The sequence below is a fragment of the Eriocheir sinensis genome, chromosome 60 (assembly GCF_024679095.1).
Source record: "Eriocheir sinensis breed Jianghai 21 chromosome 60, ASM2467909v1, whole genome shotgun sequence".
Classification (NCBI taxonomy): domain Eukaryota; kingdom Metazoa; phylum Arthropoda; class Malacostraca; order Decapoda; family Varunidae; genus Eriocheir; species Eriocheir sinensis.
Genome location: NC_066568.1, coordinates 10667585 through 10694968, shown reverse-complemented (window position 1 = coordinate 10694968; position 27384 = coordinate 10667585).

Sequence of the window (27384 nt, the reverse complement as noted above, 5' to 3'; positions counted from 1 at the left end):
CACCACCACCACCAACACCACCACCACCACCTACAGCAACAACAACATCGCTTTGCTAACTGTGACGATGATGTTTTAAGAGTTCAACACCACCACCACCAACATCAACACCAACACCACCACCACCACCACCACCACCACCATCGCTTTGATAATTGTGACGATGATGTTTAAAGAGTTCCCCACCACCACCACCACCACCACCATCATCATCACCATCACCAACATCAATACTACTAGATTAACCGATACTGTCGATGAGTTTTTGTTTTGAAAGTCCACCACTACCACCACCACCACCACCACCACCATCACTATCACCCCCACTTTTGCCAATGATTACGATGGTGTTTTGGGTTAACAGTTCATCACCAATATGACCCTCACCACCACCACCACCACCATCTTGCTAATGATGGTGATGATAGTGTTTCCTTTGCATGACGTCACTTCCCCTCCCCCTCTCCCTAACACACAAACACGTTCCGGTCATGTTCAAGTCAAGGTCACACTTCCTCCCCCCTCACATCACTTTCCTTCCTTCTCTTCGCTTCACTCAACACAACTTCTCAGGGATTTGTGTTTCATCGCCGACGCGGAACAACACTCCCGAACAACACTCTTCGCATTACTTTTGGGTCCTCTTGGCGCGCAGACCCCCGGGAAGGGTTCGTATACGGGTCGCCGTGGTTCCTCGTTCACCAATTCCAGGAAGAAGCCGTGAGCGGTGAGGGCCAAGTGAGGCGAGGCCAGGCGGCGACGACAGCGACACACCCTCCCTCACCGACGGCCGGAGAAGCACTGGCGGCTGGCGGGGTTGCAGGCAGGGCGAGAAAATCCGTAGAGTTGTGCTGAGGAAATCTGAGGACTGGTCGGTATTCTCGGCGTCACATTCTTAAACCTTTAGTCGCCCAAGCACACGGATTTGACAAGGCTTTCATAGGAGTTTTGAGCATATACAGGAATAGCTTACTGATCCCTCTTGTAGGCTGACCCTTCCTCTGTACCATGAACCTAAAAAAACACGCATTACAACCCGACTGATCTCCTTTTTGGCCGTTGGAAATAGTTTATGTGAGGTGTGGAAGCGTCTGAGAATTTCAACCTTATGCTCCTCACACTTCACCCATCAACTATTTCAAAAGACCAAAAAGGAGATTAACCGGATTCTCATGAGTGTTTTTTCAGGTTCATGGTACAGAATTAGAGTCAAACTTCCACCAGGGTCATAAAACTACCCCAGGAAGTACCCATAAGCCCCAGCAAAAGCCTTGCCACATGTGTGTGCTTATCCGTCGAAGTGTTTAATAATATACCCTTGGAGGCGAGGCGAAACTCTGGGGACGCCTAAGCCCTGTAGGAGGCTCTGTCGATCACCTGAGTGTGTGCTGCCAGACAAGCTCAGTATAGATTAGTCTGTCAATCCGTCTTGCCAGTTAGCCAGTCAGGTCGGTAATTCAGTAAATCAGTCATTCACCCTAACCAACGTGTCTGTCACTCAGTCAGCCACCAGTCAAACCGTTTAATAGCAAACTTAACAGCCCGTCATTCAGTAAGAACCGTAGTTGCGAGGTCAGCGTGATGTCCTTCCTTAGTACGTAGTTTTCAAAGCAACCACAATGGAAGTTTGGAAAAGTCGCGAAAGTCAAGAAACATTATGTCAAGGGTGAGGTGACCTGTTTTTGGCCCTTCTTAAGGCTTGGTTCTGCTGTGCGAATGTGTGTGTGTGTGTGTGTGTGTGTGTGTGTGTGTGTGTGTGTGTGTGTGTGTGTGGCCTTTATGAAGATCACTGCGATACCCTTCCCGTGACCTCCCATCTCTACTTTATCTTACAGGAGCAGTGATCAGTAGGCTTTTTTATTTGTTCTGGCGATGTGTGTTTAGTGAGGGTAGCGATAATGGCGATGATGTTTAGCGATATTGGCGATAATAACGACGATATTTGGCGATGATGTCTGGCGATAACGGTGATAATATTTGGCGATGATTAGCGAAACTGGCGATTATGGCGATGATATTTAGCGATGTTGGCGATGATGTTTTGCGATATTGGCGATAATGGCGGTAATATTTTGCGATGATGCTTACTGATAATGACGATAATGGCGATAATGCGGAAGATATTTGGCGATAATGTTTTAAAGATTGCGCCATTATTCACTTGTTCATGGGCCAAGAGTGTAGGGTGACCGCACGATTACTTTGTATCATCATCGCTCGTCTGCTAGAAGGGCAATACTGTTTTGGTCGTTGCCTATCTGTCTGTATCTATGTCCTTGTGTATGTAAGTATATATGTTTCTTCTTTCCTGATCTGTCATTCTGTGTCTCTGTCTGTCCGTCACTCAGAAGCGATCAACACACAAGCCATTAAACACACACAGCAACAAACATCCTAGCGTGACACTAACTTTTAGAAACAATGCGATAAAAGGTAAGAGAACGATGGCGAATATATCGTAAAAACTGACCGACTGAATGTATGACGGGGCGACCATGAATATCAACCCTCCCGTGTGTTTGAGAGCAAGCCACGAGTGTTTCAAGTTCAAGTCGCAGGCATCCAGAGTGTACGTGGCAATGCTTGTTCTCACGAGTGGCCATGAAAATATTTGGCGATAATGTTTTGAAGATTGGCGCCATCATTCATTGACAGCTGTGACCATGAAAATATTTAGCGATAATATTTTGGACTCTGCCATCATTCATTATCACCCTTGCCATGCACATATTTGGCGATAATGTTTTGGACTCTGCCATCATTCATTATCACCCTTGCCATGCACATATTTGGCGATAATGTCTTGAAGGCCGCCATCATTCACTATCACCCCTGACCTTGGATGACCTAAGTGGGTAGCTGGAGGGGCCTTGATCGGCGGTCCATCCCAAAGTCTAAAAATACACAGTCGTCTCGCGCGCAGAATGATGAGGTCACATTGTTCATATCTGTGATTCTAGAGATTTACTACCAGGCTCCGGGGGTCCCAAGAGAAAACTAGAATTAAAGGGCTAACTCGTGTATGACAAATAGAAGGCCCACAAAGAACGCAAGATAAGGGTAGCGGAAAAAGGAGCCTCGAGGTAGAATCCAGAGGTAGATGGAGTAGAGGTCACCCTTGATGTAATATTTCTCGATTTTTATGACATTTAAAAACTTGTGCTTCGGTTGCTCTGAAAACTACTCCGGCAAGACGTCACGCTGACCTCAAAACGGCGCTGCTGCTTACTGAATGACGTGCTGTTAGGTTTGCTGTTTAACTGTGTGACTGGTGGATGACTGAGTGACTGACACGTTGGTTAGCCTGAATGACTGATTTACTGAATGACGTGCTGTTAGGTTTGCTGTTTAACTGTGTGACTGGCGGCTGACTGAGTGACTGACACGTTGGTTAGGCTGAATGACTGATCTACTGACTTATCGACCGGACTTGCATTGGAACTGTGTGACATTATGTTCGAGCTGCCTCATAATTAGAACTAAGAGTGGGAGGACCTATGTGTATGTGTGTGTGTGGGGGGGGGGGTGACATGCGCGAACTGCCTCATAATTAGGACTAAGAGTGGGACGACCTCAGTGGGTAGCCGGAGGGGCCTTGTTCCTCGCCCCATCCCAGGCCTTGAGTGCCCATCGTTTGTCGCCCGCCGCAGCGCTGGTCAGGTTTCTCTCCGATAAAGTATAAAAAAAAGGCCAATATAGGAAGCGATACGTATTCTTCGGGACACGATGTTTCAGTTTTATCGGATTTTACGAGTGATTGGCCTGACCACCCTTGCGGCAGGCGGGACACCGACCACTCATATCACCTCCTGACCACTTTCGGTACTCTATAAAAGCCCGTGTGGTCTGCCCTCAAAACACGAGTGGGCGGTTGCATATAGACGCCCTGTCATTCAATCGGTTAGTTTTTACGTTATATTCGCCGTCGTTCACTTAGTTTTTATATCGGAGTGTTCGTAAAAGTTAATTTGTTTGAGGTATTCACGCCGGGATGGTCTTGTGTGTGTTTGGTGGCTCGTGTGTCGATCCGTTTACGAGTTATTATGAGAACAGACGGACATATGAAGAGATAGACCTACAGACAGACAGAAAGACAGGTTAGGAAAGAAAAAGAATACATATAGACCAACAGACAGACAGAAAGACAGATTAGGAAAGAAGAAGCATACAAGATAGATCTTCTGACAGGCAAAGACAGATTAGGAAAGAAGAGGCATACTTGGACCTACAGACACAAAGACAGATTAGGAAAAAAGAAACATTCATAGAGATAGACCAACAGACACACAAATGCAAATTAGGAAAGAAGAAACAGACATTCATTCACATAGAAATAGACACAAACAGACAGGCAGACAGATAGACAGGTTAGGAAAGTAGAAACATACATACATACATAGATACAGAGTGGCGTACATACATACATATAGACAGACAGACAACGACCAAAGTAATATCACCCTCCCACTAGACGAACGAAAATAATGAAAAGTTATCGTGCGCCACCTAACTCATATCACATCCAAAACCCGGTAGCTGCGGGGATCATGTTTCTTAAAGGTCCCTCCAAGCGAGAAAAATAAGAAAAAACACCCCTCACACAAACCACTTCACAATTATATCAAAGCATTTGTGGTCAGATTATGAATGATCTATTTTGGGGGGCTTATATCATTACCAGGTTGTAATTCATAACAAAGAAAAATAAACTGAAGATGACAATGTAGAGAAAACTTTCCTTTATATGTATCTCCCCGAGCAGAATCTGTCCGTCACTGGTAGTCACCATTCACAATACAAAGGCATACCACTGTTCATGATGACGCTCTTTTGTTACAGTATAGGAAGCAGCTCAAGGGAAAAAACAAACAAAATAACAAAATAGCCCACTAAGCGTTGATCCTCTAAAAGTAAATAGAATTGAGTGGCAAGAAGACAAAATAAAATAAAAAAAACAAGAGACAAAAATGACAAAAAAGAAGTAAAAAAAATAGACAAAAAAGATCAACAACCCAAAAAAAGACAAAAAAAAAAAGGAGACGAAAAAATAAGAGACGAAAAAATAAGATACGAGAAAAAAAGAAGAGAAAAAAGAAGAGATAAAATGAGGGAAAAAAGAAGAGAATAAAGACAAAAAAAAAGCCCACTAAGCGCTTCTCCTGTAAAAGTAAATACAATTTAGTGGCCAAAAGAGTCAATTTCGGATGGAGAGGTGTCTGGATCCTTTTTTCGCACGGTTACGCTGTTTGTGCAACGTGCATTTCTACAAACACAGTAAGGGCTAATTGTAAACACAGAGATGGTTTCGTTTAATGATATGAATGACCGTCATGGCGGCGGCGGAGCGACATAACACTGTTACCTCAAACGTGATGGCAGGCGGCGATCTAAATTAAATTACTCTTATGCAGCGGCGCCATATTATCGTACTGAACATTGTATTTATCATTTTTTAGCCTCAAACTCCCGTACCTACAAAAATAACGATGGAAAAATAAAATTAGCTTTAAAAACCGTTATTTATTGATGTTTATTTTTTTCTCCTCTTTCTCTCACCCTCTCCTCTCTCCCTCTCCTCCTCCTCCTCCTCCTCCCAACTTTTTTTTTCTCTCCATTGACGTTTTTTTTCTTCTTTTTTGGTCTTTGAAAATGCAATGCGATGAGTACGAGTTGAGCGTCGGGGACAAACATAGGTGTGAAGGTAACGCCCTGGCGACTCAAAACTGACCATCGCCGCGCTCTTACGACTAAACTCTTGAGCGTCGGGGACAAACATAGGTGTGAAGTTAACGCCCTGACGACTCTGTACTGACCGTCGCCGCGCTCTTACGACTAAACCCTTGAGCGTCGGGGACAAACATAGGAGTGAAGTTATCGCCCTGACGACTCAAAACTGACCATCGCCGCGCTCTTACGACTAAACCCTTGAGCGTCGGGGACAAACATAGGTGTGAAGTTATCGCCCTGACGACTCAAAACTGACCATCGCCGCGCTCTTACGACTAAACCCTTGAGCGTCGGGGACAAACATAGGTGTGAAGTTATCGCCCTGACGACTCAAAACTGACCGTCGCCGCGCTCTTACGACTAAACCCTTGAGCGTCGGGGACAAACATAGGAGTGAAGGTAACGCCCTGACGACTCAAAACTGACCATCGCCGCGCTCTTACGACTAAACCCTTGAGCGTCGGGGACAAACATAGGTGTGGAGGTAACGCCCTGACGACTCAAAACTGACCATCGCCGCGCTCTTACGACTAAACCCTTGAGCGTCGGGGACAAACATAGGTGTGGAGGTAACGCCCTGACGACTCTGTACTGACCGTCGCCGCGCTCTTACGACTAAACTCTTGGCCGTTGGTGACACTGGCTATGCAAGAGTCCCATTAAAGTTAATGTCCGAAGATCACAAGGCTTCTTAACGCTCGAAGACTCAATACTGACCTCGACGCCGCGCCAAAACACTCGATAAAGCAAACCCCGCCGCGCCATCAAGCGTCCCAAGCACCGCCATCGCAGTGCTGCCAAAGTGTAAACTCGGCGCTGCCAACACACGCGGCGGTATCAATAACACGCTACACGGCGACTACAAAACCGCGAGAATAACTAACCCGAGAGTGGCGCGGTAAATAAAGGCGCGAGGCCGTTACTATGACGCAACAAAAGAGAAGAGGTGTGGTGGCGCTCGAACCCTCTAACTCCCACACGACCTCCTCCTCCTCCTCCTCGCTCCAAACCCACCCCCGCCACAGTCTAATAAACAGGCCCATAAAATCCACGGAAAATAGACTTTTGCCGCCAACGTATCGCGGCGCGGCTGACGCAAACAAACACGTCTTGCTCAGCGGCCCGTAAAATGCAGGAGCCCCCTAGTACCTGGCGGGAGGAGGTGCTTAAGGGGGGCCTCCGGGGACCTGTCAGGCGCGCGAGGAATCGGAAGAAACGACGAAACTGCCCCAGGGAAATAATGGAACCCACGAAACTGTCCCAGGGAAATAATGGGAGCCACGAAACTGTCCCAGGGAAATAATGGGAGCCACGAAACTGTCCCAGGGAAATAATGGGAGCCACGAAACTGTCCCAGGGAAATAATGGGAGCCACGAAACTGTCCCAGGGAAATAATGGGAGCCACGAAACTGTCCCAGGGAACTGTCCCACCACGAAACTGTCCCAGGGAAATAATGGAAGCCACGAAACTGTCCCAGGGAAATAATGGAAGCCACGAAACTGTCCCAGGGAAATAATGGAAGCCACGAAACTGTCCCAGGGAAATATTGGAAGCCACGAAACTGTTCCAGGGAAATAATGGAAGCCACGAAACTGTCCCAGGGAAATATTGGAAGCCACGAAACTGTTCCAGGGAAATAATTGAAGCCACGAAACTGTCCCAGGGAAATAATGGGAGTCACGAAACTGTCCCAGGGAAATATTGGGAGCCACGAAACTGTCCCAGGGAAATATTGGAAGCCACGAAACTGCCTTAGGAGGATCAAGTAAACTAGAAAACTGTTTAATCTGTCTTAAGATAAATGAAACTCCGAAGCTGTCTCGGGGAAATCAAGAAAACTTTGAAACTCGCAGAGAAGTAAAGTTTTTGAATATGTATAGAAATCGAAACTACTTACAGGATATCCTACAAGTCAAGAAAATATAAAGAAAATCCTCATAATTGTCCAGCGGTACATAATTTTACTGTAAGATTTGAAATAATGCACATCCGAATTTGTTGGAGATTTTGCCGGAAGTTGAAAATCTAAAGATATTGCCGTACTTATTACTGTGAGCAAAGAGAATGGATAAAACGCCCAAGAATTTTATCTAAACGTTAAAAAAAATGAAGAGACTGCACCGTGATTTCTCATAAAATTCGGAGAATACAGACAGTGTCTGAAAACTTATCAAAGTCTAGACGTTGCGGATGTATTATACTTAAGAAATTAAGGAAATGCAAACATTTTATTTTGAAAAATGACTTCAAATGTGTCGTGTAACAATATGTTCGGGATTTTTGTTCTAAAGGAGCCGAGAAAATACAAAAAAACTTTAGAAAGCTAATCTCAAAACTATCACTGAAAACAACAACAACAACAACAACAACAACAACAACAACAACAACAACAACAACAACAACAACGGAATTGTTATGCTAAAGGAGCCGAGAAAAGGCAAGTTTTCTAAATTGTATCCTGGAGAAACTCATACTTGACAAGGCTCGTAAACACTGGGGAAACTTATATGGAGTTTTAAGTATACTTTCCAGAAAGGTGGCGGGCAGGGGCTGAACGCGGGAATGCTATGAACGCGAGGACCCAAGTTCGTTCGGGCGCAGTTAGAGGACAATTTTCACCCATCATCAAACGTCCGAAGTTCCCCAATATGCTGTCCGTCCGTCCGCCCGTCAGCCTCAAAATGTTCAGTGCCTGTGTCAAGGAGGGAACCGGAGGGCAGTGTTTTTATTTTCACAGCAGAGGCTGCAGTTCAGGGACACAACTTACCACTGAAAGAATAGCCCGCAAAGTACTGATCCAAAGAAGAGATGGATGAAAGGATCTTCCTGAAAAGAAGCTCAGTTGAAGTTGGAGACTAAAAACATAGATTGGCAGCCCTAACAAGACTGATGGGCAACACTAACAAGACTGATTGACAAGACTAACAAGACTGATGGACTGATTAAACGTTTGAGTCATGATACTCCCCTCTCGAAAGCGTTTGAAGTCGTGGAGTGGAAAAATACAGACGAATGAAGGCGGTTTTAATGGTTACCAGTGAAATTGATGAAAGAATGAAGATACTAGTTAACTCTTGCATTGGAAACTTAGGTAGCACGGAAGTGAGCTAGAGTAGAAAGTCGAAATTGACATGCAGTCAGCTACTATAGAATAAAAGATAGCATGAAAACAAAACTTACCAAGGAGGAGCTATGCATTACGGCTCCAGTATAAAACAAAAGCATCCCACTGTAATATCTAGCAAGAACCAACCATCACAACCCTTCGGAAAAATATAAAAAGATAAAACTAGCGCTATTGGGTTTCCTCAGACTATAGAAATCCTGAAAACCACTCAGGCGTTTGTAAAAGAAAAAAATCAGGAAAACAATAACGATTTGCATAAGGAACTTCAGAAAATAAACAAAACTCCGGAAATTTGTTGAGACAGGAATGGGAAAAAAATGAAGACTAATCGGAATGTTTTGGTGTATGTGTGTGTGTGCGTGTGTGTGTGTGTGTGTGTGTGTGTGTGTGTGTGTGTGTGTGTGTGTGTGTGTTTGTGCTTGTAGGTGGGTGTAGAGGAGGAAGTTGGGGGCTAGACGAGCGTGTGTGTGTGTGTGTGTGTGTGTGTGTGTGCGTGTGTGTGTGCCACGCGACACACACACACACACACACACACACACACACACACACACACACACACACACACACACACACACACACAGTTGCCAGTTCGTGTTTTTTTGGTCTAAGTTTTTCATAGTTGTTTCGCCTTTTCTATTTATATATCTATTTATTTTTATCTACTAGTTTTTTTTTTCTTTCCTTTTTGCTCGCCGTTTCCAATCACGGGAATTCCTGCTTCAATTCAGTTATCGTAATTTTGTGGATCTCTCTCTCTCTCTCTCTCTCTCTCTCTCTCTCTCTCTCTCTCTAGTTTTTGCACCGTATTGATTCCTTGCTCAGGTGTGTGTGAGAGAGCAGGTGAGGTGTGAGGTTATGAGAGAGAGAGAGAGAGAGAGAGAGAGAGAGAGAGAGAGAGAGAGAGAGAGAGAGAGAGAGAGAGAGAGAGAGAGAGAGAGAGAGAGAGAGAGAGGGAGCAAGCAAAGGGTAGTGGAAGTAAGTGAAACGAGATTATTGTTTGTGAATATTAAAAAGTCTCTCTCTCTCTCTCTCTCTCTCTCTCGAATCCACTTTTAAGCCACTCAATATCTCAACATACATCTCATTGACATTCCCAGGTATCTCTCTCTCTGTGTGTGTGTGTGTGTGTGTGTGTGTGTGTGTGTGTGTGTGTGTGTGTCCGCGCGCGCTCCTAACATTAGCCATTTCCCTTTATATCACAGAAAGTTACAATCACGAGTGGTCTGTTTGGTGGTGTGCCCGATGTCTTCTACTTTAATAATGTAAACAAAGGTGTCCGCACTGGCGACTGGAGGACGGTCACGCGCGACACCCCGTTTGCTACCAAGAAATGCCCGTAGCGGCGATGAAGAGCCTGCCAGCATCAGTATTACATCACTTTACCAATAAGTGTGTAATGCCGTGCGTGTTGGGGGAAGGGGCTTCAAGAAAGGTGTGTATGTGTGGGGAGAGAGAGAGAGAGAGAGAGAGAGAGAGAGAGAGAGAGAGAGAGAGAGAGAGAGAGAGAGAGAGAGAGAGAGAGAGAGAGAGAGAGAGAGAGAGAGAAATAAATGGAGAGGTGGTTTGCGGGAAGAAGGAAGGGTTGGGTGATGTACGAGAAATGTGTGAAGGAGGAGGGCCTTGTAGGAATGGGAGGGGGGGGGGGTGTAGAGGATGAGGGAGATGAGGGAGGGGTTAAGGTGACCATTGGTTTAGGCGTAAAAATGGAGTGTCGAAAAGTGATCATGTGTGGCGCTGGTTGTATGTTATTCTATGGCTCTTAGGAGAAGTACAGCGTTGGAACCTGCGGCCGTATTGCAAGCTCTCCATTACTGACGGCGTATTGCAAGCTCTCCCTTACGAACGCCGTATTGCAAGCTCTCCCTTACGAACGCCGTATTCCAAGCTCTCCCTTACTAACGCTGTATTGCAAGCTCTCTCTTACTAACGCCGTATTGCAAGCACTGCCTTACTAACGCCGCATTACAAGCTCTCCATTTCGAACGCCGTATTGCAAGCTCTCCCTTACTAACGCCGCATTACAAGCTCTCCCTTACTAACGCTGTATTGCAAGCTCTCCCTTACTAACGCCGTATTGCAAGCACTGCCTTACTAACGCCGCATTACAAGCTCTCCATTTCGAACGCCGTATTGCAAGCTCTCCCTTACTAACGCCGTATTGCAAGCTCTCCCTTACTAACGCCGTATTGCAAGCTCTCCCTTACTAACGCCGCATTACAAGCTCTCCCTTACGAACGCCGTATTGCAAGCTCTCCCTTACGAACGCCGTATTGCAAGCTCTCCTTTACTAACGCCGTGTTGCAAGCTCTCCCTTACGAACGCCGTATTGCAAGATCTCCTTTACTAACGCCGTATTGCAAGCTCACCCTTACTAACGCCGTATTGCAAGCTCACCCTTACTAACGCCGTATTGCAAGCTCTCCCTTACTAACGCCGCATTACAAGCTCACCCTTACTAACGCCGCATTACAAGCTCTCCCTTACTAACGCCGCATTACAAGCTCTCCCTTACTAACTCCGTGTTGCAAGATCTCCTTTACTAACGCCGTATTGCAAGCTCTCCCTTACTAACGCCGCATTACAAGCTCTCCCTTACGAACGCCGTATTGCAAGATCTCCTTTACTAACGCCGTATTGCAAGCTCTCCCTTACTAACGCCGCATTACAAGCTCACCCTTACTAACGCCGTATTGCAAGCTCACCCTTACTAACGCCGCATTACAAGCTCACCCTTACTAACGCCGCATTACAAGCTCTCCCTTACTAACGCCGCATTACAAGCTCACCCTTACTAACGCCGTATTGCAAGCTCACCCTTACTAACGCCGCATTACAAGCTCACCCTTACTAACGCCGCATTACAAGCTCACCCTTACTAACGCCGCATTACAAGCTCACCCTTACTAACGCCGCATTACAAGCTCACCCTTACTAACGCCGTATTACAATTTCTCCCTTACTAACGCCGCATTTCTCCCTTACTAACGCCATGCCTTCAATAGTGATAATATAATAATGATAATAATAATAATAATAATGATAATGATAATAATAATAATAATAATAATAATAATAATAATAATAATAATAATAATAATAATAATAATAATAATAATAATAATAATAATAATAATAATAATAATAATAATAACAGTAGTAGTAGTAGTAATAGTAATAGTGATACCAATAAGAGCCGTGGAGCAGCGTGTAAGGTGAAGGAAGGGACAGGTGCAGACCCTTCTAATTAGCGTTCCTGTGCAGTGTTAACAATCCGTGAATCATTAACCTGTATATGTGTGTGTGTGTGTGTGTGTGTGTGTGTGTGTGTGTGTGTGTGAGAGAGAGAGAGAGAGAGAGAGAGAGAGAGAGAGAGAGAGAGAGAGAGAGAGAGAGAGAGAGAGAGAGAGAGAGAGAGAGAGAGAGAGAGAGAGAGAGAGAGAGAAGAATAGAAAGAAAGAGAGAAAGGAGGGAAGGAGATAAGTGGAGAAGAAGGAAAGGAATGAAGGAAGGAGAAAGGGGGAGGGAAGGAGGGAAAAAACAATGAATAAATAAATTTTGCAAGAAATGAGGGAAGTATAGAAGGATGAAAGGAAAATAGAAACCGGGGAATGAAAGAAGGAAGAAAGAAAATGAGGGATGAAAGAAGAAAGAGCGAGATTTACATAGCTTTACATGGATACTCAGACCGCACAGACTCTTGTTGTCGGTCTGTCCTGTAACCTAACGACATCGAATCAAATGGCCACCAAGACTTTACATTTCTGCCTCTCTGAATATGCAGGTGGTGAAAACGGCGGTCGAGCTTATTTTGAAAGGAGTCAATCGTGTTGCACTGGACCATTGAAGGGGCGGGAGTTTGTTCCATTATCGCGCTACAACCTTGACGAATAAAAAAAAAATGGTGATCTGTGTTCATTTGTTTACACTTAAGGTTTTATGCCATTATTTCTTGTTCAACACGTGTCATCGAGTATAAACAATATGTATAAGATAAATTGAAGTATTTTGAAACATAGTATCAGTTTCTAAAAGAGGCGACGTTTCACAAGATAGAACAGTTTATCAGGTGAAACAGATAGACACATAGACAGACAGACAGACAGACAGAGAGACACAGAAAGCGAATGACTGATTAACACACTGACCTAACGAGAGAGAGAGAGAGAGAGAGAGAGAGAGAGAGAGAGAGAGAGAGAGAGAGAGAGAGAGAGAGAGAGAGAGAGAGAGAGAGAGAGAGAGAGAGAGAGAGAGAGAGAGAGAATGAAAGGCAAACAGACACAGCCAGAAATGTACAGATGAAAGCAACTAGACAAACAGAGAGAGAGAGAGAGAGAGAGAGAGAGAGAGAGAGAGAGTATTAAAGTCAGAGTTAATCAAGTTTGTGAGATTTCTTTTCCCCTTTCCCCTCCATTCCATTTATCTATCATTTATACGTTTTATCTATCGAGCTATTCATCTATGAGGCTGTCTATCTATCTATGTTTTCCTCTCTGCCTCTGCGTATTTATCTATCTTTCTATCTATCCATTAGCTTCTCTATCTCGTATTTTTTTCTGTCTATAAATTTATCTATCAGTTAGTCTATTTATTTTCTGCCCTCTTGTCTATCTGTGCCTCTCATTTCGTGCGTCTATTTATTTATCTATCCATCAACTTGTTTTTCTATCTGTCTGTCTGTCCCTCCCTTCCTTTCTTCCACCCTCCCATTCCTCCTTCTCCACTTCCCTCCTTCCTCCATTTTCTCTCTCTCTCTCTCTCTCTCTCTCTCTCTCTCTCTCTCTCTCTCTCTCTCTCTCTCTCTCTCTCGACTTCGCTGGTCTGTCTGTCTTTCTGTATCAATTAATATGTCTGGTAATTTCCGAACCAATGGCAATCGTTTTTAGGAGTCTTTTGGCAACGGCGCAACTCGGTCATGGTGGAGAAAGGCCAATGCTGTGCCGATACTAAATTAGGGGAATAAATTAGTGATGTCAAATTAGCACCCAGTTCGTTTGACGTCGGTTGTAGAAAAACTGCTCGAGTGTTTCATAATTCTCTTTTTTTTCCTTTTATTTCCTTCTCTCTCTCTCTCTCTCTCTCTCTCTCTCTCTCTCTCTCTCTCTCTCTCTCTCTCTCTCTCTCTCTCTCTCTCTCTCTCTCTCTCTCTCTCTCTCTCTCTCTGCGGTACAATATTTTTCGCCCTGTATCATATTTCTCCTTCCACTTGTTATTCCCTTCTGCATCTATCACTTCTCCTACCCTGTATATCTTGCTGTCTATCGTGCTCTCTATCACGCTGTCTGTTCCTGTCTATTCCGCTGTCTATTGCTGTCTATCGTGCTGTCTATCGTGCTGTCTATCGCGGCTCGGTGGTGTCGCCTCATTAGATAGAAACGAGCGAAGTTGCGCACAAAAAATGGAGATTGCCCGTGTGGCCATTTTAATGAGTGTGTGTGTGTGTGTGTGTGTGTGTGTGTGTGTGTGTGTGTGTGTGTGTGTGTGTGTGTGTGTGTGTGTAATTCACCACGGCCTGATCACGAGCTGGACTCGCTTTCGCCAGCAGGTACCCTCCCGACACGAGCAAGTGCTCATTATCGTCGATCTCTGGGTACTGCCAGGACCTCACACACCACACACACCATCCCCCTTGCGCAAGGGGGGACAGTAACCACTCCTAGTCAACGGAAAGAATCCAGCCTGACCGGCGCTCTAACCGATCGAGCTACCGGAGCGGTGTGTGTGTGTGTGTGTGTGTGTGTGTGTGTGTGTGTGTGTGTGTGTGTGTGGTTATGAATGCACATTTAAAGAATTTTATGGTGTTGATACTCTACCTTTTTCCTCTCTCTCTCTCTCTCTCTCTCTCGTCGGATATCATGTTAACATTATTTAAAACTCTTGTCAATAAACTTTTCTGAAGCTTTTTTTTTCTTTCCTTTCCCTTTTTTTTTCTTTGGTAGCTTGGCGGTGTGTGTCTGACCTTGCTTGTACGGCCGACAGTGTTGCCAGATTATTTTACTTAGCACATCGGATTTTCATGTTTCTGATTCATAACTATCGCGAAAAACATTAGTAATAATCGATTGCAACAATAACCCTAACTGGACCTCGTTATGTGTGCGGGTACGACAGCTTGGGGTCTAATACGGTAGCTGCAATGATCTGAGCACGATAATCTTCATGTTGACGTTGACGGAGCGGGAAGTTTATATATTGTTTCATCCTTTTCTTCTCGGCTTGGTTCACTCTCTCCCCCGTGCTCTTCTCTATCATCATCATCGTTCAGTGGTGAAAGTTCGTGAATATTATGTTCGTTTGCTAAGGCTTTTGTAGAGCCTGCTTGTATTTCCAGTTGTGGTTGTTCGAGTCTTCTGATAGTTTGGCAAGGCCTTTGTACCGTGCATGTGATGAAACACTCATGAGAACCAGACTAATCTCCTTTGCGGCCTTTGGAAATTGTTGTTGCGGGAGCTGAAAGCGTCTGAGAATTCGAACCTCAGACTCCGGGCATATCACGAAATATCCCTTCCTAGTCCATTCCGTTAAGATCCTTTCCAGCAATATCAGTCAGCCAGGTTCCGCTCCCTACCAGCTTTCTATGAACCACTTTTACGGGTTATTGGCTACATTAGGGAGGCGGTGCCTGGGTGGTAATCGTGCGGGCGCGGTGTCCTGGAAGACCCGGGTTCAAGTTCCTCCCGCCGCTACAAGCTGACAATGTCCAGTTATCGTCGAGTGGCCCACATGCTGTCCTGAAGACCTGAACTCAAGCGATATTCTCTAGAGTGGAGCAAAGATGAATTCCGGGGGACTGCATGAGCCAAGCAAGATCGTGCCACTATAAACATTTGCGTGTACTACGAACGGACTTGGGCCGAGCATCAGGCCCCATCCAGAAGAGGTACAACAGGTTGAACATAAAAATTAAAAAAAGAACATGTCATTTCCAGTGTCACCTATATATATCTGTCAATTTGCAGGCGGCATATTATGGGCGTTTATTTTTATATGTGGTATGTACTAAGCTCATGGTTCGTCCACTTATGCTGTGGAAAACAAAACGTGTGTTCGCTACGCTCAAAAGCTCGAGTGCGGCAGCCTGGCCTCCAACACCGTCCCTCACCGCCGCCGCCGCCGCCGCCGCCCAAGCACAATATTGTCATTACATTATCATTCAACAAAAGTCATAAACAAGGCAGACGCGGCCTTTGTAGAGGAGTCTGTCTGTTTGGGTTTGCTGATTCATTTTTCTGCCCGCGTGACTCTTTTGTTTGCCGTTCTGTTTCCCTGTATTTGTTAGTGAAGCTCAAATACATTCTGCCGTCACAAGAAAAGAAGGAGCGAGGTTATGTTTTCTCCAATTGAATTGAAGAAAAGTCTACGATCCTGTTAAGTATCTTGACTAATTAGATGTGCATTGATTGATTTGACATAATATAGATATTTATTGATTCTCTCTCTCTCTCTCTCTCTCTCTCTCTCTCTCTCTCTCTCTCTCTCTCTCTCTCTCTCTCTCTCTCTCTCTATATATATATATATATATATATATATATATATATATATTTTTTCCTTTTATTATTCACATATTCATTTCTCTCTCGTTCATTTGTCATCTTTTTTCTAACTTATTTTTCTCTTTTTCCCGCCTTTATTTTCTCTCTCTCCCTCCTTCCTTATTTTCTTCTCTGCCAATTTTAAGTCTCCCTCACCGAAAAATGTCGGAGTAATTTCCTGAATGAGTTTCTTTGTTCATATTCTCTCTCTATTTCTGTCTCTGTCTCTGTGTCTTTCTCTGTCTGTCTCTGTCTGTTTCTCTCTCTGTTTCTCTCTCTCTCTATCACAAGCTTTTTCTGTGCACAATTAGAGCAATTGAAATATTTGGACGGCATGGTTACTTTGTTATTTACTGCAGCAAGACAATATAACGTTAAACTCTACAGTTAAGCTGTATCTAGAATCCGCGTGGGTTGCCGTGCTGAACACCTGGAAGAAGTTAGGGGTTGGGTCGAGTCCCGCGGGAGAGTTAATTAGTTCGACGGTAGAGAGGGCTGTTTAGTTATGATTTATCTAATTATTTCTTGGTAACAAAAGTACTCTTCTGCAGGACAGTAATGCTGTGGTGCAAATGTTGTGAATAGTTTTATTTTAAAGGAAGCGAGGTTTGCGTTTAAACGGATGGGAAGGAGGAACGGAAAGAGAGAGAAAGACCATGGAGGAAAGAATGGAAGGAGGGAAGAGAGGTAAGTGATAATGAGAGAAGGAAGGAATGTGGAGGAAAAGGAAAGAAAAGGGAAGGGGTGGAAGGGAGAAAGATCAGGGAAAATGCGGGGAGTAGATAAGGAAAAGAGAGGGAGGGAGGAAAGGGCCATGGGAGGGCGGTAGAGGGACCGAGGAAGGGAGGGAGGGAGGAAGGAAGGAAGGAAGGGGGAACAGATTCTAACATGTACGCGGAGTAAAACAAAGCTTGTCCCACTGCGTTATTTCTCTCTCTCTCTCTCTCTCTCTCTCTCTCTCTCTCTCTCTCTCTCTCTCTCTCTCTCTCTCTCTCTCTCTCTCTCTCTCTCTCTCCCCCCCCCCGTGACATGGGTTTTTACCTGATAGACACTGAGTGAGGGGCGTCTGTTCAGGAAGGGTGGCTTCTATCTACCAGTATATATATATATATATATATATATATATATATATATATATATATATATATATATATATATATATATATATATATATATATATATATAGTGTGTGTGTGTGTGTGTGTGTGTGTGTGTGTGTGTGTGTGTGCATATATTTTTTCTTCATTGTTCCCTTTTACCTTTTGTGCATTTTTTCTTCATTTTCTTCTTCTTCTTTTTCTTCTTCTTCTTCTTCTTCTTCTTCTTATTATTATTATTATTATTATTATTATTATTATTATTATTAGTAGTAGTAGTAGTAGTAGTAGTAGCAGTAGTAGTAATAGTAGTAGTAGTAGTAATATCACCACCACCACCATCATCATCACCATTATCATTATTCTCATTCTCATCATCATTATTCATTTTTTCACTATTAATATTACCTGTGCCGCGTCCTCGTCACACACCCCGCGGCGCGTCACGACACTCACCTTTAATCAGACAAGCTTACCTGTCCCGCTCTCGTCATCTACTTACTCACGTGTTGCTTTGCTCGCGTTTCACCATTTTTTTTTCTTTTTTCTTGTTTCAGTTATTTTTTGGCGATTTTGTTTGTAGTTTTTTCTCATTTTTTTTTTGTCAGTTATTTCTTTTCCTTTTTTCCCTCCCTCATTTTTTGTCTGCTTTCCTTTCTTCCTTCCTTCCTTCCTTTCTTTCCTTTCTCCCTCCTCGATTCCTTCTTTGCTTCCTTCCTTCTTTACTCCCTTCCCTTCTCCTCCTTCCTTCTTGCCTTCCTTTTTTTCTTTCTTCCGTCTTCTTCCTTCATTCATTGCGTCCGTCCCCTTCCCTTCCTTCCTACCTTCATTCCCTCTCTCCTTACCTACTTCTCTCCTTCCATTCCCCTCTCACCCCTCCCCTCCTTCCCTTTCCTTCTTTCCCTCCTTCCCTGCCTCCATCCTTCCTTTTTTCCTTAATTCGTTCTTGCCTTCCCTTCCTCCTTCCCTTCCTTCATCCCTCCCTTCCCCCTTTTCTGATTCCTTCCTTCCCTCCTTCCCTCCCTCCCTCCTTCCCTCTCTCCTTCCCTCCCTCCATTCATCCATCTCTCTCTATTTATATTTGCAAGTCTCTCGTGTCTTATTTTCCATGTGTGTCGCAAATATGAATACCCGACGGCGATACACACACACACACACACACACACACACACACACACACTCCTCGACTTTCCGTGGCTTCCTGCGAATCACACACACACGCACACGCACACACGCACACACATGCACACACGCACGCACAGTTGGAGAAAACCGAGGAGGAGGATAAGGATAAGGAGGAGGAGGAGGAGGAGGAGGAATAGGATTGGAAGAGAATTGTCAAGAATGGCTGGAGGTGGGGAAGGAAATGGAGGTGGTGTTGGTAGTGGTGGTGGTGATGGTGGTGATAGTGATGGTTATAAACAAGATTGAAAATGGTGAGCTTGCGTGATGGTATTGTGATGGTGGTGGTGAAGGTAGTGACTGGAATGGTCGTATATGTACTGGAAGGGTGGTGATGATCGTGGTTGTGGTGATGGTGGTGATAGGTGATGAAAATAGTAATAGTTGGTGGTTACGGTAGTCATAGAAAGAGATCGTGGTGGTGATGGTGATGACGGGTAGTGAAGGTGGTGAATGGTGGAGTTGGTGATGATGCTGGTAATTATAGGGAATGGTGTGTACTCTGTGTGGGTGATGGTGGTGATGGTGATGGTGATGGTGGTCCTTCTATACTTTCTTATGTTTTGTCAAGATTTATCGCTGACATTCATCCTTTCCTTTCTTTCTTTATCATTTTTTTCTTTACTCCTTTATAATCTCGTTCTACCTTCTCCTGTTGTGTTATTGCTTCAGTGACAGACAAATTCTTCCTTCTCTTATATAATTTGTTGTGGTGATGGTGGTGGTAGTGAATGGTGATGATGATGATGATGGTGATGATGATGGTGAACTCGAGCACTGGTTACTATTATTGAAATGTTTATACAAATGAAGTGGCGGTGGGGACGTGATACAAGCTTTTAATGAAGTATGTAAAAGGTATTAACGCTGGGAATAGATATGAAGTGTTTGTAGTGTTAGCAGAAGATATTAACATTGGGAATAGATTTGAAGTGTTTGTAGTGTTAGCAGAAGATATTAACATTGGGAATATATATGAAGTGTTTGTAGTGTTAGCAGAAGATATTAACATTGGGAATAGATTTGAAGTGTTTGTAGTGTTTGCAGAAGATATTAACATTGGGAATAGATATGAAGTGTTTGTAGTGTTAGCAGAAGATATTAACATTGGGAATATATATGAAGTGTTTGTAGTGTTAGCAGAAGATATTAACATTGGGAATAGATATGAAGTGTTTGTAGTGTTAGCAGAAGATATTAACATTGGGAATAGATATGAAGTGTGTGTAGCGTTAGCAAAAGATATTAACATTGGGAATAGATTTGAAGTGTTTGTAGCGTTAGCAAAAGAGATTAGCATTGGGAATAAAGGAAGAGAGTTCACAGTGTTAGAAAAAGGTATTAACGCTGGGAAAATAGATGGAGTTGCGTCTAACGGACTTTTTTGTTTTTGTTTTTTGGCCCTTGAGCTGCCACCCTTGCTGTAAAAAAAAGGGGGGAGGGGAGTTACAATGTTAAAAATCAAGGTATTAACACTGGAAATAGAGATGAGGTGTTTGTAGACTAAAATAGGTATTAACACTGGGAAACACAGATACAAGTGTTTGTACTGTGAAAAACGAGAACAGAAGAGCACACAGTTTAGTTATCCCGTTGCATCGACAGACAAAAACAGTGATCATTCAACGGCAACAATACCATTCCTTTACCTCTTACCCGCAGATCGTGACAGCATGAAGCGGACAGAAGCCTCAACACGTTTTTGGTTATATCAGTCAACCATTATTCCCCGTTCGACATGTACAGTCAGCAGGCTTTTTTGGGGAGTGCCTGGTGGTCGGCCCTATCCCGTTAGTGGCGCAGGCAAGTGTTTTATAGTGGTGCAATTTTGCCTGACTCATGCTGCCCCCCGCTGCACCACTTGATCCTCTTTAGAGAGTTTATCTAGAGTCCGGGTTGACAGGCGGCCATCAGGACAGCAAGACAGCATGATGATTCTGGTAATTATAGTGAATGGTGTGTACTCTTGGTGGGTGGTGGTGGTGGTGGTTGTTCTATTCTTTCTTATGTTTGATCAAGATTTTATCGCTGACGAACTCTTCCTTTCTTTCTTTATTATTTTTTTCTTTACTTTTTTTACAATCTCGTTCTACTTTCTCCTGTTGTGCGGTGGGTAATTTTAGGCCACTCGAAGAAAACTGTATACGTAGATATATAACGAAACGTTTGTGAAGTAGATGTTGCCATATTTTGAACATTTATCTATTTTGTTTCTTCATAGTCACTGGAAAAGACTATGGATCGATAAATAAAGGAATGGAAAATGATTGAAATTGTTCGCACACTCGGTTGTGACATTGATTCAGCTGCCATGTTCAAAGTCAGGTTCCCGAGGAGCGAGGAAGGGCTCAAAGACGTGGCAGTGGCTGAGAGGGACGGACGGGGACTCCTGCACTGGGCGAAGGCGTGACAGGAATCTCTGAGGCTGGCAGATAGATTGAGGCAGGGAGATGGAAGGAAAAATACGATGCACTAGAAATAGGCCCATCTTTTTTTTTCTGTAACGGAGGCAGTCCAAAAGTTATTTATGCCACATCTGAACCCTCAAAATACAAGTCGAATTAAAAAAGAAAAGAAAAATAGACGTTTTTACAAAGATGAGTGAAAATGAGGTAAGGGAAGTGACGCCATTAAATAAATTCAAAAAAGAAGAAAATCAAAAGCAAAAACAACAACAACAACAAGAACAACTACTACAACAAGAACTACAAAAATAAAACTAATAAGAAGAATAGGAAAAAGAAGAATAACAATAAGGAAAAGAAGAAAAAGACGAAGAGAAGAGCCCACGTTAAATTTGTTGATGGATAACTCGTGAAGAACGTTCGTGCGGTGGCTGTCAAGTGCTCGCAGATATACAGAGACTCGAACGTGGGGCAACGGGAACACCAATCGCATACACTGACCACTTGACCACCGCGGATTATACTGGTGATGGTGATGTTGAGAGGTTTCGAGTGGTGATGGTGGTGGTTGTAGTGATGGTAGTGGTGGTGGTGATGGTGGTGGTGGTGGTGATGGTGGTGCAGCAGTGGAGGTTCAATCTGCATACTACTGTCATCGAATTCTCTCTCTCTCGTGTGTGTGTGTGTTTGTGTGTGTGTGTGTGTGTGTGTGTGTGTGTGTGTGTGTGTGTGTGTGTGTGTTTAGACCAAGGCTTGCAAGGTCCAAAGGGCATGACTTGTAGTGGTAGTGAATGAGAGAGAGAGAGAGAGAGAGAGAGAGAGAGAGAGAGAGAGAGAGAGAGAGAGAGAGAGAGAGAGAGAGAGAGAGAGAGAGAGAGAGAGAGAGAGGGAGAAGGGAGGGAAGGAAGAAAGGAGAGGTGACATGGAGAAAGAAAGTACATGAGAGAGAGATTTAGGGAGGAGAAAGAGGAGGAAGGGGTGAGAGAGAGAGAGAGAGAGAGAGAGAGAGAGAGAGAGAGAGAGAGAGAGAGAGAGAGAGAGAGAGAGAGAGAGAGAGAGAGAGAGAGAGAGAGAGAGAGAGAGAGAGAGAGAGAGAGGTGGAGAGGTGGAGAGGTAGATGTGTCAGCAAGGCTTAATATCACTCCTCCTGGCTTAACACACACACACACACACACACACACACACACACACACACACACACACACACACACAGTTACTTCACATTCACTCACTCAGTCAGGCATTTGATGTGTCACTCGCCCTGTCAGCCAGTCAGTCAGCCATGGTCTCTCAATTCATAGCCAGGAAGGGTCAGTCAGTCAGAAGGTCAAGTGGATATTCAGTTAGTCGTGTGGTTGTATGATTATTCTCTCAGTTAATCAGTCAGTCAGTTAGTGAGTTAGTTAGTCAGTCAGTTAGTCAGTCTTTAGTCAGTCAGAAGATGATGAAGTCTGTTGTTTTATGTAGCAGCCATATCGTCAGTCAGTCAGTTAGTAAGCTGCAGCCATTTAGTCAGTCAGTCAGTCAGGGAGCAATCCATTCAGTTTGCAAGGTATTCAGTCACTCGGCAAGTAAAATATTCAGCCAACAAACCTGTTAGTCAGCCAGCAGCACACACACACACACACACACACACACACACACACACACACACACACACACACACACACACACACACACACACACACACACACACACACACACACACACACACACACACACACACACACACACACACACACACACACACACACACACACACACACACACACACACCGGTAGCTCAATCGGTTAGAGCGCCGCGCTGCTAAGCTTCTCGGCCAAACAGACACACACACACACACACACACACACACACACACACACACACGAACAGTATCAAGAGTCGTCTGGAATTTAATTATCTCATTATTTTCAGCAACTTCTTCTGCCTTACTTTGTGGCGAGCAACGTGTAACGAGCACACACACACACACACACACACACACACACACACACACACACACACACACACACACGTTTTCTCCCTTTCTCCCGTTCTTCACTTCGCTCAGGTAACGTTCATGTCTCTGACCCGTATGTCGTGAAGGAGTGACCGCCCTGATGGAACACCTTTCACATTAAGCAGAACGGCAGCGGACATTCAATTTGCTACCTTTTCCGAACTATCTGCAGCCCAGTTTATGTATTTTTATTTCTGGCTTTATTGGAAGATTTCATTGTTGTAAAAAACTAAGATAGAATGGCTCTACTGACTGCAATGTTAGGTTACGACTTTTACTTATTATAATGATCGGTGCAGTACCTTAGTCTCTCAAAACCTTTCCTTCATTCCCAGACGTTTAAATGACAGTATAGTGATAGCACGGTAAGATTGCTGCATATTATGATGATCGGTGCATTACTTCAGTCCCTCAATATATTTCCGTCCTTTCCAGATGTTCAGTGAAGAGCTTGGATAGTCTTCAGTAACATCCACACGACGAGTACTTCTGTCTTCCCCGAATCCTTCCCTCTTCTCGTATGTACTTTTTAGCGTTTCTTTAGTTGAGTTTTTAGGTACTAGTGAGATCTATGCGGCATTTATGCTGACTTCGTTCTGGGGCTGTAGGTTCGGGTTGTATAACTCATTAGAGATCTCTATAGCTTAACATATGTACGTATCTATCTATATATCTGTCATTCTGTCTGTCTATACTATCTATCAGTTTATATCTCAACTCCCCTCCTCTTACCAGCAGTCTTCTTCCTTTTAAATTCCGGCGCAATGTTGCATCTCTTTCTATCTTCTAGGAATATTTCCATGCTGACTGCTCTCCTGAACATACTAACTGCACGCCTCCCTCCACCCCTCCCGCGATCCCGCTGCTCACGACATTCTACTCGAGCTCACCCCTATGCTATCCAAATCCCTTATGCAAGAGTTAGGCAGCATCTTGACTCTTTCATTCTTTCCGTTGGTAAACTCTGGAACAGCATTCTTTGGTCTGTATTTCTACCTGCCTACGACTGGAACCCTTTCATGAGGAGAGTGTCAAGTCACCTCTCACCCGAAATTGACCTCTCGTCTGGCCTCTTGTTCTCTTTTACACTTGTCGGAGCAGCGTTTGGCGGACTTTTTGTTGTTGTTGTTGTTCGCCCCTGAGCTTCCTCCCTTGCTCTAAAGAAAAATTGTATCTGCGTGTGACTAAGTGTGAGTGGGAGCGTGAATGATTGAGTGACTGAATGAATGAGTGAGAGAGAGAAAGGGAAACGGTAGAGATAGGTAGATAGAAAAATGTATTAGTACCCCCAGACTTAGTTCTCTCTCTCTCTCTCTCTCTCTCATTTGTTTGACTAACTCTGTGTTTGTGTGTGTGTGTGTGTGTGTGTGTGTGTGTGTGTGTGTGTGTGAGTGAGTGAGTGAGTGAGTGAGAGAGACAGAGAAAGACAGACAGACAGACAGACAGACAAACATATAAACACAGACAGACACAGGTAGAGAGATACTGTATTGGTGCCCGGCAGATCTAGCTCGGCTTCTGAGCGGTGAGGAGGAGGAGGGCCCAGCCACTGCCTAACTCGGTAACGCGGCAGCCAATCACTGAGGCGCCGCTAACTCAGTAACCTAACCACACAGCGGGCCGGCCAATCACGACCCCAACCACTAGGTCACTCATGGTCAATCAGTAACGTTACCAATAAGTCACTCGATTAGTTTCTTTGCCATGGTCATTTGAGTCGGTTAATATGTTATTTTAATAGTCAGTGTCATTTTGTCAGTCCGTCAGTCAGTTAGTCATTCCTCCTTTGTGCCATTCAGTCAAAGAGTAGGTCATTCACAAAGCCAGCTAGTCAGTCAACCAGCCAGCCAGTCAGTTAGTGGTACAAGAAATCAATCAATCTGCCAGTCAGCCAACCAGTTAGTCAGTCAGCTAGCCAGTCAGTCAATCAATCAGTCAATCAAACAGCCAGCCAGTCACTCACTCAATCAGTCAGTCAGTCAGCCATTCAGTCAGCCAGTCAGTTAGTAGGGCCATAAATTAAGCTGTCAGCCAGTCAGTCAAGCAACCATCTAGTCAGTTAGCTGAGCCAGGAAGTTACCAGCTAGTTAGCCAGTCAGTCAGTTAGTAAGACAAATAATCAACCAGCCAGTCAGCCAGCCAGTCAGTCAGTTGCAGGGACCATGAATCAAGAAGCAAGTCAGCCAGTCATCCATTTCGTGAGTGAGCGAGTGGGTGAGTGGGTGAGTGGGTGAGTGTGTGAGTGAGCGGCGGGGCGTGGGCTGGCAGGGACGGGAGGTAATTAACACTGACCACCTGAGACCGACACAGTTACCTGGGGCAACGCAGGGCGAGAGAGAGAGAGAGAGAGAGAGAGAGAGAGAGAGAGAGAGAGAGAGAGAGAGAGAGAGAGAGAGAGAGAGAGAGAGAGAGAGAGAGAGAGAGAGAGAGAGAGAGAGAGAGAGAGAGAGAGAGAGAGAGAGAGAGAGAGAGAGAGAGAGAGAGAGAGAGAGAGAGAGAGAGAGAGAGAGAGAGAGAGAGAGAGAGAGAGAGAGAGAGGAAAAAATGAGAGAAGCGTTGAATAAAGAATAGGAAGATGACTATGAAAGAGTAAAAGCTAAATAGATTGATATATGATTATGCATATACTTCTTTCATTCTTTCTTTCTTTATTTATTTGTATATTCATTTGTTCTTGAAGGCAAAGGAGGTTGTGCTTTCTATTCTTAAGTTTCTTCTTGTGAAGGTACTCTAAGACCTGTACGGAACCACCTCATAGTTAAGTAATAGTTAAGTAATAAGTAATTGGGTCACTTGAGTCGTTCTTCACACGCCGCATCAACCATGGTAATAATATCGCAGCGCTATGGGAATTCGATGTTCTTTTTGTGGTTGGGGGCCAGACCTGCACCGGGTATTCCAGGCGAGGACCAATGAGTTACACAAGGATATCAAGACTCTCACTTCATTAGATTCAAAGTTCCTTGCCATGATCCTAAGCACAGTATTTGCTTTTCCACAGTCACTCTTAGTGTTATATTGGTTTCAAGTCACTGCTGATAGTGGCCGCAAGATTAGATTCCTCTTCTACTAACTAACAAATGGGACACATACGCCATGGGACGTGTTACTTAACTCACCCGCCGCCTCCTCCCCCTATGGTCCCCCGAGCAACCCCCCACGCAGTTGCACTTCCCTTTCTAAGCCACTCGAGGCAGGATCGGCTGCCTTGCCCCAGCCATTAGCTACGTGGGCGTCCCCTTGGTCTCCTCCACTCAGGGTTGTCTCGCACAGAAACATCCCAGTGGGCTGGATCGACGTCCTACAGGCGCGACACGTGCCCATATAGCCGGAGTTGGCGTTCACGGACTAAGCTGGCAACAGGCCTCAATTTAGTTTCACGGAGTAGGCACTGGTTCAACACGATGTCACTCCAGCGATGCCCCATGACCCTGCGAAGGTACTTAGCATCAAAGGCATCGACACGCCTCTCCAAAACTGTTCAGTGTCCATGTCTCACAGCCATACAGTAAGACAGGGAGCGCAAGCGACTTGAAGATTCGAATCTTTGTCCTCCTACATAGACATCGACAACATGTACGAATAGTGTATTTGTGGTTACAGTTTCTTAACGCTAAGTGAAGGGGGTGAGGGAGGACGGGAGGGATGGAGGAATGGAAGAAAGGAAGGAAGCAAATGAAAGCAAAAACTTTACACTTGTCAAGATCAAAAGGCATCCGACACTTTCCAGTCCACTTGGTAATCTGATCATTGTCCTTTTGGATGATAACTCAGTGGACCGTTGTGACAGCCTTTCACTCCTCTTTGGTGTCATCAGCAGACTTCCATGTAGAGAAATTCATTGCGAGTTCTAACTCACTGATGTGTATCATAAAAAGAAGAGACACAACACCGATCGCTGCGTGGCCCCGCGTGTGACAGCGACCCGCTCTGAGTCTCGTCCATTGAGCAATAGTCGTTGTTTTCTGCCGGCGAGTCAATCTCCGCTCCCGGCTCCCGGATTGCCTCCCACGCCGCTGACTGTACCATATTGAGAAGTTGTTCGTTTAATACCTCGTTAATGATGGTATCGCTTGGCGGGAAGACAGAAGTAATATCGCTTGGGGTATGAGTGTCCTGTTTTAATATTCCGTGGAGAAAGTGAAGAGGAAAGGAAGATGATAAGGAAGGAAGGAGAGACAAATTAGGAAAAGAAAAAAATAAAGAGGAAAGGAAGAGAGGTGGTGTTAGTGGGAGGGAAGGAGAAAGGAAGGAAGAAAGGGAGGGAGAGAAGGAGAGGAGGGAAAGAGAGAGAGGGGGAGAGAGGGAGGGA